Consider the following 16,278-nt stretch of genomic DNA (forward strand, 5'->3'; position numbering starts at 1 on the left):
ATTCAGTACTAACATGCAGTAAAAGTCTTCTACTGTTAAGCAAACCCTGCAGTTTTAAAAGCCAGTGAACTTGCAAAGCCACACAGCATGAGAAAGGAGGCTGTGGTACCTGGAAAGAAATGTAGGACACAGTTTTGGAAGATGGAAGACCAGCACTGTTTCACAAATCACACAAAACCACTTGGGCTTTTGTTCACTTTTTCAGCTTAAATTGCTGTATAATTAAAATCTAAAATGATTTATTTATATAAGAGTCCACTGAACCAACAGGAGAATTTGTAAATTGTAACTCTTTTCTTTGCTGCAATTATTTTGCTTCTCCACCCTATCATTTCTCCACCCACCACTGCATCTTATGTTGTTTTTTTTTCTTGATTTGGTGATCTTTGAGAGGATTCTCACGCAGACACAAACAATCATGCCTATCCACATAGGAACATGGAAAGCCACAGTAGCTTGGACTGAAGATCCACCTAGCCAAAGTTTTGCCTCTGTTGGTCACTGTCACAGGTAGCCATCAGACCAAGGGAAGCAAATGGTGGTGTTTCCCGAGTACCCTGTACCAACCTTCAATTATCTGTGCCACAAGGAGTTGCAAAGTCAGACAGGAGTGCTCTGTACACTTTAGTATGCCACTCACAGATTCACGGTCTTCTACCGTAAGACAATTTCCTCATGCTGAGAAGCCTTGATGCATTTATCTGCCCTTCATATTGACTTTGCCCTATTCAGTCAAAAACTCATCACTAACCTTTTCTACCTCATGCAGTGACCAAAATGCCACAGGCATGCCACAGGAGTATAGCACTACACCGACACTTTCTACTTTGAGAACATATCATCCCAGAGCACATGGTATTAATGAAGCTAATGGCATGTTCTCTTTTCTAAGACTGTGATATGAGTAATTTTGCTACTCTCAGATAAACAATTTCATTAGGGATATAACCTTTATAGTTCTAACTAGTCAGTTAACTTTTCGTAAGGGAGATCTCATGTCTAGACAAAAGTCCATTGTGGACAGCTTTTTCCACGACCTTTTTCTAGGTGCAGTCAGAATTACTCGAGTATATTTAAAAAGCTCCAGAGCTGATTAAATCTATTCATAAATCTAATATTTACAATTCATGGGACTGGAACAACAGCAAAAGTAATTAAACTGACTTGCATTCTAATTTCCACAACACAGAATACACGTTGGGGTGGGGGGTAAGAAAGATTAAATGTTGTGCAAAAATAAGTTGGCATTTTCCAAATATTCTTCATCATAATCCCAAAGGTGCAGGCAAGGACTTTTTTTCTACTTCAAAATCATACCACCTGCTAATTACGTTCACATCACTCAAAAGGAAAAAAACATTCTTTGCACTTCCAGGGATTTTTTTGTTTTTCACACTTTTTTCTCCCCAAAACAGGCTGCACTTCGGACATCTCATCACTCCCCTTCTTACAGGCATCTTTGTTCATGTTGTCCCATTATGGTTAAAACAAAGGCAGTTAACAATGCAATATAAACCAGATATACCACTCCTGTCCCCCATCCCACCTCCCAAGGGGAAAAAAGTAAGGAAGCTTGACTTCAGCTCCCTCTCACTCTGGCCCTCACCTCATTCAGCTGAATTTGATGACCTGTCAGTTAATATCAATATCACTCCTCTGAAAACTTCTGAAATTCAGCACAAATGAAGCACACAAGCTTACTGCTCAGCAAGGCCCTCAACAGAGAAAGTACTGACCCAGCACACATACTCCCACGCAAAAAACTTCCAAAAGCCCCTCAAATATTTTTGCAATATTTCACATTTTTATTAATTGACATAATTGGATTTAGTGAATCCCAAATTCCATATGCTAATTGCAGCCAGTTCTTGTTTCCTCTTAATTTTCAGTTTCCTTATGAAGTAATAGTCATATTCGTTATTTCCACACTGAGAAAGCATTAGCAAGACTACAGCAGGGGTGAAATATAACCCAAGAGGTCCCTGTAGACAGGCTGAGGCTGGCACCCATTACAACCAGGCACCTCTGGCTGACGAAGTTTGAAGAGTTACAGCTGCCAGAGTGCACACTACCCCCAGTCAGCACCCTAGTGACAATTACCAGAGGAAAACCTACACCAGTCTCTCATCAACCACTTGGCTAATTCAGTCCTAGCTTAAAGCCAGGATCAGAGGTTGCTGTGAATTTATACACCAGCCTCAAAACTACAGGGACTGTGAAGCAGCACATGCAGCTTCTCCTGCCTCTGCTAGAGGGCAGTGGCAGCTGTTCCTAAGGAAGCCCAGCACCCACTGCCACTGCTGGACTTCAGACAACTTTAGAGCTGAACTGAACAATATTGAGGTTTTTGAAAAAATGATCATGATGATCTTTCTCCTGGGAGTTGTGAAGCCTATTGCTTACAACGAAGATTTTCAGGAGACTAACAGTGAAAGAAAGTGGAAAAGCAAACAAGAAAATGTATCATCATCTGAAGAAAAGAAAAATTAATTGCCAGCTAATATTTGCAAAGTTTATGTTCAAGACCATCAGTAAACAGATTTCTACTGTTACAAGAATTTTGTAGACAATATTCTGTCAGGGTCTCTGCATTACTGTTACAATAGACATATAAGTAATAGTAATAACAGTCTCATCCTAAACCTCTCCTCCAGGGAAAAGGTACAACAGCAAAACTGCAGCAAACAGATATTTCATGTCTTTTTTATCTTAAAACTCACAGTCAGTCAATCTAGTGAGCAATACAACCGAGTTCCTCAGAAATTTGAGAAACGCACATATTTCACTATTTACTGCCCTAAAATAAACACAGGCTTTTCACATAGTGGCAATTTGCTTTTTTATCACCAACTACTTTGAAAAATTGAATAGTTTACATTGGGAGTATTTTTAGTTCCAACAGACTTACCATTAGATTCCAAACTTCTGCCTAAAAACTTTGATTCAGTGCCTCAAGCCTGTAATTTCAAATTAATTCTGCAATGATGAAATACAAATCAATCACCTTGATTTTGTGCTATTTGGATGCTATTATTTAGAGATAGATTTTCCAACCCTAGTATCTTAGGCAGAAAAACAATTTTATAAAAAGAAGGAAAAAATAAGTACATTTCCTTACCTTTCTTCCTTCAAAGAACAGAAAGAAGCTTAAAGCCTTGTTTGAAAGCATGAAAAGCAGTGGTTGTTTTAGAAGTTCAGCTCATGACCATTTAAATAAATAAATATAAAAATAAATAAAAATACATATATAGATATATATATCTATCAAAAACCTACACCCACAGACTCCAAAGCCTAAAATCCTACATAGCTGCTATATTCTGAAATACCTGTTCCACCACAACACTTCCACCCCCTTTCCAAAGGAAATTACATTTTTTCCTCTTTGGTTAACAGAGCAGATAAAATATTTTTTCTCCCTTCTTCTTTCTGTCTTTCAGCAGCTACTGCTGCAAGGAGAATACTCCAACACACACACCCTCAGCCTGAGCTAATATGAGCATCCTTTTAACATTTGCTTGCGTTTCTCTGTGACCATTATATCTCTTCCTCCCTCTAGAGAGATGGTTAGCAAGAATTGAAGTGTGTAGTATGTCTTTTAGTGAAAAAAGACTTAAAGTAATTGTCTAGACACTGTCACATCATTAAGCACTTGCTAAAAACTTCTGCATTTTTGGTATATGCAGGTAGCCTGATCACTGTTTAAGAAACAAGATCAAAAAGTTAGTTAACTAAAGCTAAACACCTTGGATTTATTTATTCTGTACTAAAGAAACACTGGTATCAAAAAGATTAGGGTATTACACTAATGCATTTAAGTTCCCTAGAAGTTTTTTTCTTTTCCAAGCAACAAGAATATTTAAATTTGATTTTTTTGATTTTGTCATAAACCTTTTCTTGACCTTTAACTTAGCATATATTCAAGTTTAAAAAACCAAACAAAAAAAATTATTCAAAGCTGTGATAATCACATATATCTTGAACCAGTACTTCCACTCTCAAATGCTTTAATTGTCCAGGAGCTTTGACTAACCTCTGTACCACTTGTGCCCATCAGCAGTTTTTTATTTACACTGACTCAAGTTTTCTGACTTCAATTAGGAATGCCTGAGGTACAGTTTCATCAATATCCCTGCTCTCCAGAGACTGTCATTTTCCCTCTAGCCCCAACTTTCAAGTCTCACTTGTTTGCACAGGAATTCAGCAAACCAGCTTGAGCAGCAGTGGGACTAGCATTGCTAAACAAGGCAAATATCAGGATGAGTGTAAAATTAGTTATCTTTGGTCACAAAGGTGTTCTTTCAGTGTTTATCAGAACACTGTAGCAGATTACCAAGATGACTGGGAGAGTTCAAGATGTCTTCTGGTAGGTTTCTGACTGTGCAGTATTTTGGAAAGTTGTTTTAGAATATTTACAAAGTCGTAAACCGACACTTCAGTCATTAAGCTTTGTTGGCATGAAAAAGCAACCTATAGTGAATCAATCAAAACAAATAATAAAAAACCCAAACAATTTCATGATCCAAAGAAAGGACAAAGATCTCAGCCTTAGTGAGTTTCACTTATATTCAGAAGAGTTGTGTGACAACAAGCCTGCTCTTTCATACATCAAAATAATTTCAAAAAATGGTATTTTAGTCCTTTCTAGCTTAACCCAAGCTGGGCCTGAAATAAGACATTTCACTTCACAATGGAGACAAAAGTTTGTGAGCGCTTAAGAGATCAACAGCTACTGCATAATTTGCAAAATAAAAGCTACTTACGTTTCAAAACAGAGATGCTTAAAATATTGGTGTAGTCATTAATAAAACTTTGTATACAACTGTAGTTGTAAGACTTTAAGGGTTAGTATTCTATTCCATGACAAAAGAAGCTGGCAGATTAGTGAGGAAAGCCTGAAGAAGAAAATAGTTACATGTTTAGGCTGATCAAGGAATGAGATCTATTATGCCCATCTCTCTTAACCAAGTAAACCTCTGAGCCGCTGCACTCTAATGTACATTCACCAGCTTGCAGTATAATTTTAAAGTTTGAACAATGGGATCTCCATTTCTTTTCAAGCTAGACTGTTCCAACCTAACAGATCTCAGAGTTAATGCTGTAAAGAGCCACTACATGAGCACCAAATTCTATTCCCTCAAAAATGCGTATGCTAATAGAGGCGTAAAATTGGACTTAAAAGACTCATTTTCCCATTAATCAGTTTTCATCAGCCATTACAGCCATGTCCATCACATGCAGTGAAACATTTTTTGCACATTTTCCTTTCTTCTTTATACTAACACCTACATATCACCATGGGCAACAGACAGCAAAAGACAGCTTTTCTTGTGCTAAATTTTAAGCTCACAGATAGATCATTTTGGACTGAAGGCCAGCTTGCTTTTTTCTTCCTTACTGGTCCCAGAAAAAAATAGTATTTAACTACCTTTAAAGACAGCAGTCCTTTCACCTGTGGTCTTACACCTACACTCATGTTTGTTCTCTGACTCCCTTTATAGTCACTGTTTGCAAGAGTTCACACCTCAGGGCACTTTAATTTCTTTTATTTTAGGTACCTCTATTTGGGAGTAGAAGACCAAACTCTCCTGAACCCAGAAGTGCTTGAGTGAGTAGTTCAGACAGATTCATTTCATGCAGGTGCTTGTGTTTGGTATTAGCAGATTATTAACAATGATTAATCTGCAATCACATTACAAAAAGTACCCTGCCATGTATATTGTCATGTAAATACCTCCATATGAAATCTAAAGGGTTCAATGGCTTGTTGGTGACAACCACAAGAAAAAAAAAAAAAATCTTTGAAGTTTAAGCCTAGAGAAAAGTGCTTTAAAAAGTTAATTGCATGTTCTTGTTAATGCTACCTCCATATTCTTTTTCAGTCTTAGAGCAGGAGCATGAGCTGATCTGCTTGACAACTTTTGTTCTTGTATGTACCGGATCAGGATGACACAGAGATAAAGGCTTCCCTGTACTGCAGTCAATACAAAGACTGATACCCCATTTCTTCCTTGATCCCCTGATGCGTGCTAATGTCTACCAACAATTTGATGGGTGAGGGTGTGGGTATTAACACTTTGAAATGGGTCCCAATGTCTCTCCTAACTTTGGGCAGCAGTTTTGTTTCAGAACCCAGACAAGCTCCTGGAACAGACAAGGGTCTGCAGAGCCGGAGTTTCTGAGCTTTGGGGTAAAATGGTAAGTTCAAGGGGGGAATATGTGGTAGGGGGTTCGGGAAGGGTGTGCCTTCCCTGTGCCTCAGCCCGTGGGGAAAGGGAGAGGCAACATGCGGCCAGGAGTTCAGGATAAAAGGAGGCTGCGCCCTCCAAAACCCCGAGAGAGAAAACCCCGCGGGCGTGTGCTCCAGTGAACTCTCTCCCTTGATTCAAATAAAGTTGCAGGACTCCTCTGCCTCCTTTTTGGACACAAACCTCTGGCATTTGTGCATTTTCCTGACACCTGCTTACCCTGGAGTCAGCTGCAATTACTGAAAGCATAATTAAGAGAACCTGGAAAGGGACATCAAATATATTTTGGACATGTGGTGAAAAGTGATAGAAATGGGTATGAGCTACCTCTTACCTGCCATTGTGGTGAATGTGTTCTCTCTGCCATGGGTGAGAGAGAAAATGAAAAGAGATCAAGGGGTAGGAAGAAAGAAGCTGTTAAAGAAAAACTCCCCATGTTACGTGAAATTAGAGGAATGATATGTTTAAATAAACACCAAAACACCAGAGAGCATCGACTGGAATGGTGGTGTAGGACGGAAAAACAAAATGGGAAACTGTTGGGGCAGGGTAGTGTAGGGAGAGATGGGACAAGCCTGAAAATTTGTGAATAAAAGTGAAACCTCTATAAAATTAAAATAAATACTATTTTCACAAGAATAGAAGGCTGAAGGATTAAGCAAGAAACAAAGCACAATTAAAGGCTTCACAAGCTACAAAACAAGAGAGGAAGTAAATATTGAGAAAACTTGTAGAAATATCCTTCTTTAGAATACATCAAAACAATCCAACCAAATCTCACTTTCTTCGATAGTACATTACTCCATATAAAAAGTTTCATAAAAAACAACTCACTTGCATTCACAGACTCAATAGGGTCCAGTGGTTTGTTACAGGACTTTGGCTCAGGAACAAATAAATACAAACTATTCATAACTTAACCCAAGCTACAAATAATTTGTATGAGACAAAACATGGGCTAAATTTCCTGAATTAATTCAAGAGTAAGAAGAGAAAACCTTCTTAAACATTAACTTGATTCAGGTCATTTGTTTGGGAAAAAAAAGACTGACAGGAAACATAATTCTTAGAAGCATATGTAAACACATAAAAACAAAGTAAACCTATCCTGACTTCTAATCAGAAACTGAAAGTTATTTCACATAATAAAAAAAGCCTTCACTAAGAAACATTAGTTGAAATTAATGTAAATAAAAATTTAGATTGCAGAACAGAAAACTATGCCTGATAATCAGATCATTTTCAGCTTTGGAAGTGTCATTGAAAGAAAATAGCATAAGTCCTAGAATAGGTCTCACTTAAAATGAAACCAGACAAAATAAGAGCATGATAGTGAATAACCTTACCACAAGTGATGGGCATTAGTGACCTAATGAATTAACTCTTTTCCATTACTAGCTTCTGTGACCCAAGGGAGAAAACCCAAACATCTGATGAGGTTTTTAAAAAAGACGTTAATAGAGAAAAATAAGGATTTTGTTGCCACTTGGAGTATTAAAAAGACTTCATCAAGAAAGCATTCATTTTTATTTTCCTTTTCAAAAGGATTATGCACCAAACTATCAAAAAGGTGTTGATTTTACCATGAGTAATGAAGGTTATTGGATTATAACCTTCACTCTACACAAAAGTGAAAAACCTTAAAAATACTTTCTCATTAACAGTTGAGAATTTTACATTTACTGTAGCACTTTTGGATTATACATCTCCTGTGTCAAGTACCTCCTTCAGTCAAAACAGATCAGAAAAATTAATTCAAAAACTTCAGAAACCAAAAATTACAGCAAAATTACTTTGATTTGCTAAGCACAGTATATCAGCTAATCCTCTGAATTTTTCTAGCGTTCTTGGACTATAGAATTTTTTTTTTTTATTATTTAGCAAGTAGCTCTCCCCAGCATCAGAACATTTTTGTTCACATCCATTCAACAGAGCGTTACTTTGAGCATGCAGCCAGTCAACAAAGGGGGAGCCCAAAATGGCTGAAATACAGGGAGGCGAGAAGGACCAAAAGTTGCCGGAACTTAAAGCTGAATTTGCACTAAGCAACTGTGAGAGTCCATCTGAAAGCCTCTAGTTTGTTCTGCCCAACAACCCTCGCCTGAGGCCTAAGAAGACCCCTCAAACTGCAGTTTAAAGGCGCTGGCCAAGGATGGGAGGAACGCCAAGTGATTGTTCGCAGGTGGTGCCCATCGGACCAGGACTGGTTTCTCATGAGACTGGTTTACAGCTAGTCACGGTGCACTGAACTGTGTTTACTCAACAAGGCTCCCACAGGTGTGAGAGCAATGAACTGGTCAGAGATGGAGTGCCCTGTGTTTGTTTCATTGACAAGGACTCGCTTGGGCTTGTTTTGGGTTTGTTCCCCCAACGGAACCCAAAGCGTACCTGTTTCTTGGAGCAATGATCTCCACATACAATAGTCCATAAATCTCCCCACCATTTGGCCAGAGGCCACTTGCTTTGGAAAAGGACTATAAAAAGTGACTTTCCCCAAAAAGACTTCGAGATCTCTTTCTCTCCAACGAATTGAGGACACGTCTCGTCGGAAGACCACGAGGATGCGTCCCATCTGTTGGTAGCTATATATCATCCTTTCTCTCACCCTCCCTCTCTCTGGCACTCAATAAACTGCATTACTGCTTTCTGCTAAATAGACCTGAGTCTCTTGCCTTTTGTCTTTTGCACCCTGGGGTTGAATGAACCATCACGACTCCCGCTTGGGTTGAGCGGATCGTGACAGCAACAAAAAAGGAAAGAAACTGTAAATGCCAGAGAAGTCTAAAGAACTAGACTACTCCTCTAAAAACCAGGGGAAGCAGACAACTCACAGCTAGAAAGAAATCAGGTTCCCTGCTGCCCAAGTGATAACCCAGACCGTGTCCTCATACAAAAAGAGCACTTGTTTTCACATACATATTTCCACAGTTATTTTGGGTAGCCCATTATAGCAAATATAATAAACTTTTGCACAGCCTTTGAGCATAGGCTATTTGCCCTCAGAAAAGGGCTACAAACCATATAAACGTTCCCTGAGAGTAGTCACTTAAGACACCTGAAGAGGAAGAACTTTAAACACCCATCTATTTCATTGTCATGCACCATTCCATAATCGGTATTCTCCATTAGGTAGGTAAAAGCAATTTAAACACAACACCACGTATACACTACTCACCAGTCCTATGTTCAGACTTCTCAGGCGCTTCTTAGCGGTTTTCCCAAAATCAGAAGTTTTTCTCCAAGAAAATACAATCCTAGCAGTAGGTCTGCTCAAGACAGAGATCCACAGATACAAGAAGGGAAATCCTAAAACGTTCAGTATGGCCTCAAACTGCTTTCACCACTGCAAGCTCTTAAAACTCCTCCCAGGCTGCACCTGAAAAACTGCACCTACCCCCACCCAGCTGAGCACTGATTGTCATAAGTACTGTTAGCTGTGCTCCGCCAGCCTGGCACTGATCCCTCACAGCTGCTGGTACTTAGGATGTGCCAAAGAGCATTGAATCCAAAATCATCGTCTCCTTGTGTCGTGGCTCTGATTTTCTAATCTGAAATGTTCTGAACTTCTGCTCCATATATAAAATGGGCATATGTTGCTTCCTTGTAAGACAAGTACAGGGGAAAGTAACAGTGGAATACTAATAGTCATTAAGCTCTCAGATGATCTAAGGATAAACACCATGGAAAAGCCTTTTGCTTTGTGATTCTGTTCCCAGGAAGTCACTTGAAACAATTGCAGTGAGGAAGGCACAAGGTTAGGCACAGCAAAACCGCAAGTTTAGCAGCATTTAGAATAAAAACGAGCCATGCAGTCACTAGCATAAAAACACTCAAAGGTCATTCCTACAGCTCTAGCTAAACCACAGGGAAATCTGTAAAGGGCTGTGACACTAGAGCTGCTCATCACTTGTGGCTTAGTGGGCAAGATTTTTGTGCCCTCTTCTTCCCCCAGTTACGTGGTGTTAAGAAGTCATCAAAACTTGCATGTGCTTCAGTTATGCATATGTTACTATTGAGGCATTCTTAGAACCTGTATTTCTGTTATTTTAGGAGATCAGTGCTTGAATGATCTCACTACCAGGCTTAGGGAATTTCTCAGTGAAACTTTTGTTTCTGCTATTTGTGCACACACAATCCTGCACTAGTTCCCTGTATAAGACAAGTGTTGCTGTAAGGTACAGTCTACTCATAAGCTGGTGTAAGCTTTTTTTTCCTCTAATACTTACTGAAACAAAATTATATTTATCAGCTATTTCTGTGAAATATACATATAAACACATTCATTCCCTCACATCTGGAGCCACATAAGATTAATCCTGTGACTACATTGGCTTGATTGTTATCCTATAAATATGAGCACCTGGACTGAGATGCTTAGAGTGGAAAGCCACAGAGGCCTTAGACTTGTGGAGGTGTTGCCACATTTTAATGAGTTACTCAGAGCAGCTGAGCAGAAATATTTTCACCCCTTGCAAATGAAACATAAAATACCTCATGCCAAATAACTTCTATAGGCAGTTATGCTAAAAGCAATTATTTTTGCATCCACCACCTTCTGCTAAGGCACAATACAGTTGTGTATACCTGAGTCAGTACAACGCTGAGGGCAAATTGTCTTTAAAACAAGTAGTCTTTGTTCAAGAATTTTCTTCAGAAAAGGTATCAAAATAAAATGTCACTGTAGAAATCAGTGTAATATATAAAATCTTAGGACTATTGGAGGGTTTTATACAGATATGGAGGGAAGGAATGTTATTTTACACATCAAGGGATATAATTGAGCAATATTTCCGAATGCAAAAATATTAGCATAACTTTTGTTGGTCTCTAATTCAAGTAAGGGTATTTATTCATTGCCACATGTTGCAAAATGAAAAGATGATATTTGTATCATTGTCTAAAAGTAGGATAGCAACTGGGGGGAAGGGGAGAAAGGGAAACATTATAAACCCAGTTAAAAAACTCAAGTTCAGAAAGATTGTGTTTCTCATTAACAAGAGAAATATGCTTACCAGTTAACAGAAGAAAAATATTGGTTATACATGTTTCACCTCAGGCTTTTAAAATAGCCATTTCAGCAAGCTGTTTTCCCATACATAGTGGCCTTGATCCTGATCCTAGCTTCTCCATTAGCATCTCATTTGTCTTCATTAGGATTTCAGGGTTTATGTCCAAATTTACTTTTGTGATGGACAATGCAGCCCAAATAGCAGTTCTGAAAAAGAAATGAGGAAGAGCTAAAAGGAACCAAATCCTCCCAGTAAATATTGCCACCTGATATTCAGCTAGGACATCCACCATTCTTACTTTCAAAAAAAACCAAACAAGGTATTTAACAAGATATTATCTTCCTGTCACAACCTATCATCCGGGAGGCTGCTCCTCCCATTGCACACCTATGCACTGATGCAGAAAGAATCTTACTATTAGCAAGTGACTGAAACTTGTGTTTCAGCCTTTCATAGTGTTTTGCTGTTGTTTAACTGCTCTATGTGGCAGTGATTTAATTTCTTGATTAAATTTTCTGAAATTCTACCAGATGTCAGTAAAAAAAACCAATAAATTCAAAACCACCTGCAAAAATATGTCAGTTCCTGTTAAAGTCTAGGAGAGCATATTGCACTTGAACTGGTTTAAGTAGCAGGAGCTGCAGTACTGCCCAGAGGAGGGCATGGACCGCCCCATGTCACTCACAACCAAGTCTGGATGGCTGCAGTGCAGGTGTAAGCAACTTACTGACCCCAAAACCTCGGCAGTGGATGACCTGCCCTGGGACAGAAACAGCCCTGAGGGACCCCAGCTGTGGGTCACCAGAGAAGAAGCAGGTAGGAATGGTTCTGTGCTAATCCTGGATCCTCTGCTTCCCATCTGCTCTCCAAAGGAATCGGGGAAGACTGGGTGCTACACATGAACAAAACTGAGGAAAGTTGAGGACAGGAAGTGGGGTGGAGCAGTGTTTGACTTAGGTTGAACCTGGGGAAAGCAAGGGCCAAGTCTTTTCCTCAGGGTTTGGTTTATTATGCACATTTTTCTTCTCTCTGAATACTCAAATCAACAACTAGAAAATTTGTTTAGTTGGCAAAAAGATACAGTAAAAATTCTTCAAGCTGATTCTGTTTTGCTCATGAGAGAATCCATAACATTGTATGTACCTCACTATCAGTTAAACTTACTCATCTGTACCTTGCTGGTAGTCAGCCACTGGGATCACAGCTCACACAGTGCATCAACTGCATGAATCATATATATTGTCTAATCGAATATATTGTCTAAAATATTATTTGAAAAAGAAACACAGAGGAATTTTTTTCTGAGAAAGCTCATTATTTGCATTTTTAAAACCTGCATGTACTGGATTTTTACTGAATTTACTAAAATTAAGTGATCACTGGCATTTCTGAAATTAGTGAACACCTACAATTCAATGGCTTCAGTGAGCTAGTCCAGGTTTAGAAGAGGGAGCTGGTTTCTCATCTGTCACTCATCATCACCATTAAATTCCATTTGAGCACCTTCATTGATTCCATATCTGTAATTTTGCATACCAAGTAAAATTTATTATACGATCAGGTTCTGCTCCCCAGTGTAACCATGAGAAAATTGCTCATAAGAGGCAAGAAAACCATTTTAGCTGTACACTCACTTCAGTAATAAGATTGAAAATCTCACAGTCTTCTGAGGGAATCACTGTTTAGACAAAGTGTGTTTTGGCAGATTTGCACATCTAAATACCCCCAAAAGAACCAAAATCTCCATTCGAATACTCTTCTCACTATCTGGAGCCAGAAATAAGAGACAAAAAAAAAGTTTCAAAGAGATTAATTTTCAGTCTGGGCTTGTGGAATACAGTATAGAAGGTATTTGTATTACTGAGACAAAGACATTTAGACAGTCATGAAAACAGGTCTTTTCCTTAACCCAAGAAAGTGTTTTGCTTCCCTTCCTAATCAAGAAAAGTGTGTATGTGCACTGTATAGAAATTAAATTGAAATATATAAAATTCATTACCATCTGCATTTATTTTTCACCTTTCTATTAATTTGTAGTTGTCTGGTCCTATATTTCCACAAACACCTTGAAAATTTAGCCTGTATTGTGTCTTCAAAAGAGACAGATGTTGGTAACTGAAAATGGCTGGAGTAGAGCTGAGATCTGCTGAGCTTGAGTAACTTCACTAACCTGCAAAGTAATTTGTAGGGCTTTTTAAAAGAAAATGCCTTGGAGTATGTAAGGCCCAATTCCTTGTATATGTACAAAACCATCCATACTGTAACTTCAGTCTGTTGCAGTACTATCAGCAGAATAGCATCTGTTTGCAGAAAAAAAGTCCTACCTTATCAAAGTTTTTCAGGCATGTACCTTCTAATTAGTTGTCTAACTCTCAATGAAATGAATAGGATATAAACACCTAAAGAATACAAGGTACTTTACCTACAGCCCACTCCCTAAAGAATCCAAGTACAAAGAACAGTCATTATAATTACCAGTCAAATGATGAATGCCCAGGTAAGAGACACAGGGTAAATTAATTCCTTTAAGTACACTTTATGTGAGTGAAGAAAATGCACATATGTTGCAGTAAAATGTGGCCACAGCTATAAAAACTTTTCTCATTAACCTGTGATTTAAACCAACCTCATTTAGCACAGGAATAGCAGAGCCTAGGCTCTTCTATGCCTGCCAGCCGCCTTGCCCCTATCTCCACTCACTGGGAGTACAGTAGTAGGAGGATCCTTTGGCCTGAACAAGCACACCTATTCTTGGGTTCTGTGTTTTCTTTCAGTATTTGACACTCCAATCTACATGGACATCCTTATCCTCTTCAGAGGCTACACCTAAGGTCCAAAGGAGAGTTCGCTTAATGCAGATTTCAGCAGTGACAGGCACTTCTGGCATGAGATTTCCAGAGGAAGTTGACTGAAAGACTCTAAGGTACATTGCTATGTTTATTATTATTATTACAGCTAAAGCTGAACTGTTGTGGTTAACTTTGATTAAGTTCCAAGTCATCTTAAAAAAGATCACAGCATTCAGCCTTACACTGCGTTTTTTGCCAATGTTTTTCATGAATCTCTGTAACACCCGCCTTTGCAGACACCAAATTGTATTTTTGCCTCTATATATCTCCCCTGTTGAAAGCTTCTCATTTACAAATGGCAAGCTCTCTACAAGGCAGCAGGTTCAAGCTTGGCAAATTGTCATCCTTCAGGTTACCTTCCACTCTCTGACACTAAGTTCCTACCTTCATCACAGAGCTTTCAATTCCCTCCTTACTTACGGGAGATAAAAGCCCTTATATTCCTCCCAACAACAGGTTTTCATCTTCTTTATGTGCACAATAGATTTCATCTTTCTTACCCCCAGCCCTGCCAATTTCCCTAATTATCTGTCAGTGGTGCCAAGAGCTCCCACATCTATCATTCCACAGTATCACTCCATAGTCACTGCCACAGTCCAGCATCACTGCATTAGCTATCTGCGCCCCAAACAGTTTTACAGCACTGACATGGGGAGCTGCCTCTCACAGTCAAGTGTATCACTGAATAACCCTTCTTCTTTCCAAGCAGCTCCTGCTTGTCACTTCCAGCTGCACTCCTCTGTCATCACAGTTCTGCTACTACAGAATTGATTTCTACACTCCTCATACTATTGGTATGAATTATCATTCACACAGTTTAACAAATATTGATAACTTCAAGACACATTTTTCCATTCTTTTCTTCAATGCTGCTTTCAACTTGCTGCATGAACTCTGTTGCATCCTGTAATCAGCAGGATTTTAAAATGTCGTGGTTCCTTTATGAAAGCTACAGGTGAATTTGAAACACCCTAGCCTTTTTATTTGATGCATTATTTAGACCAGCATTTACCTGTGTGCCTTTAGTGTACACACTCTGTGAATGATTAAGGGAGGAGATGTAAAGAGTCCCTGCATACCCCTGGAATAACTCTTGTACATAAAGTCACTCATGGATGTAATGATTTGTAGAAAGAAGACCATATTTTATAGATTAGAACTGTTCCATAGAATGCCTGGAACTGTTTTGAACCACAGGATATTAAACTATGTCAATATGCTGTTTTTTTAAAGAGGTGAAAATAGAAGAAAATTACTGTAAATCAAATAAAACGTTTCTGAAGGCCATTATTTTGAGTATTGAGTATTTGACCACTGAATCAGATAATTCTGCCACAATGTTGGGTAGAAAGCTTTCTTTTTCAGGCCGTTCATAATGTTTCACAGCTATTTCCAAGTAAATTGTTTTAAATAGCCAAATATAGTTTCCCCAAGACAAACAGTGATTTTTATTCTTCAAGATGGTTAATAAAAAATGGTGAGTTACATTTAGTGGAAGAGTTGGAGTTTTTGTTATTTCTCTTATATTCTTCTGCAAACAGGAGTCCAACAGGTTAACTTTGTTCTATCCTGCTGCATTTAATACTCTCAGTACTCTTCTAATACTAGAAGTGTTTTCTGATTTCTGTATAGTGCCTCAAGGCCTTAAAATGAATGTGATTTATAACTGGCAACGTATCTGAAGTACATGACATAAGACTGAAAATATTTTTCAGTTCTATTCACAGTATTATTATATCAGAGTGTATAACTCTTCTACTTTTGACTTTTCCCAGTCATATTTTACTTTTTCACAGAGATGTGAGGTGCTAATAGAGTTCATTCTTTAACCCTTAATCAAAGCCCAAGGAATTCTGTGGAAAGACTCCATTACACTTCAGTGTGTACTCAGTGGATTCAATACTTTCTTAAAAGTGCTTTGCAATCCTTTAGTTGACAAATCATATTTAAACAAAAATGTTTTAATTTATTTGTTTTCCCTTCCTTTGGGATTGATGCTTCATGCTATATATCAAAGAATGAAGTCACATAACAAAGGAAAATTTTTTTTTAAAAGCAAGCACAAGACTAGCATCTATTGCTTTCTCTATACATGTCAGCATTAAATCACTGAGGGAATACAGCAATAATGTTAGCAAAGGACAGATCCTGGCTTCTTACAAAACAAATGTC

Source organism: Oenanthe melanoleuca, chromosome 5, assembly GCF_029582105.1.
Source record: "Oenanthe melanoleuca isolate GR-GAL-2019-014 chromosome 5, OMel1.0, whole genome shotgun sequence".
Classification (NCBI taxonomy): Eukaryota; Metazoa; Chordata; class Aves; order Passeriformes; family Muscicapidae; genus Oenanthe; species Oenanthe melanoleuca.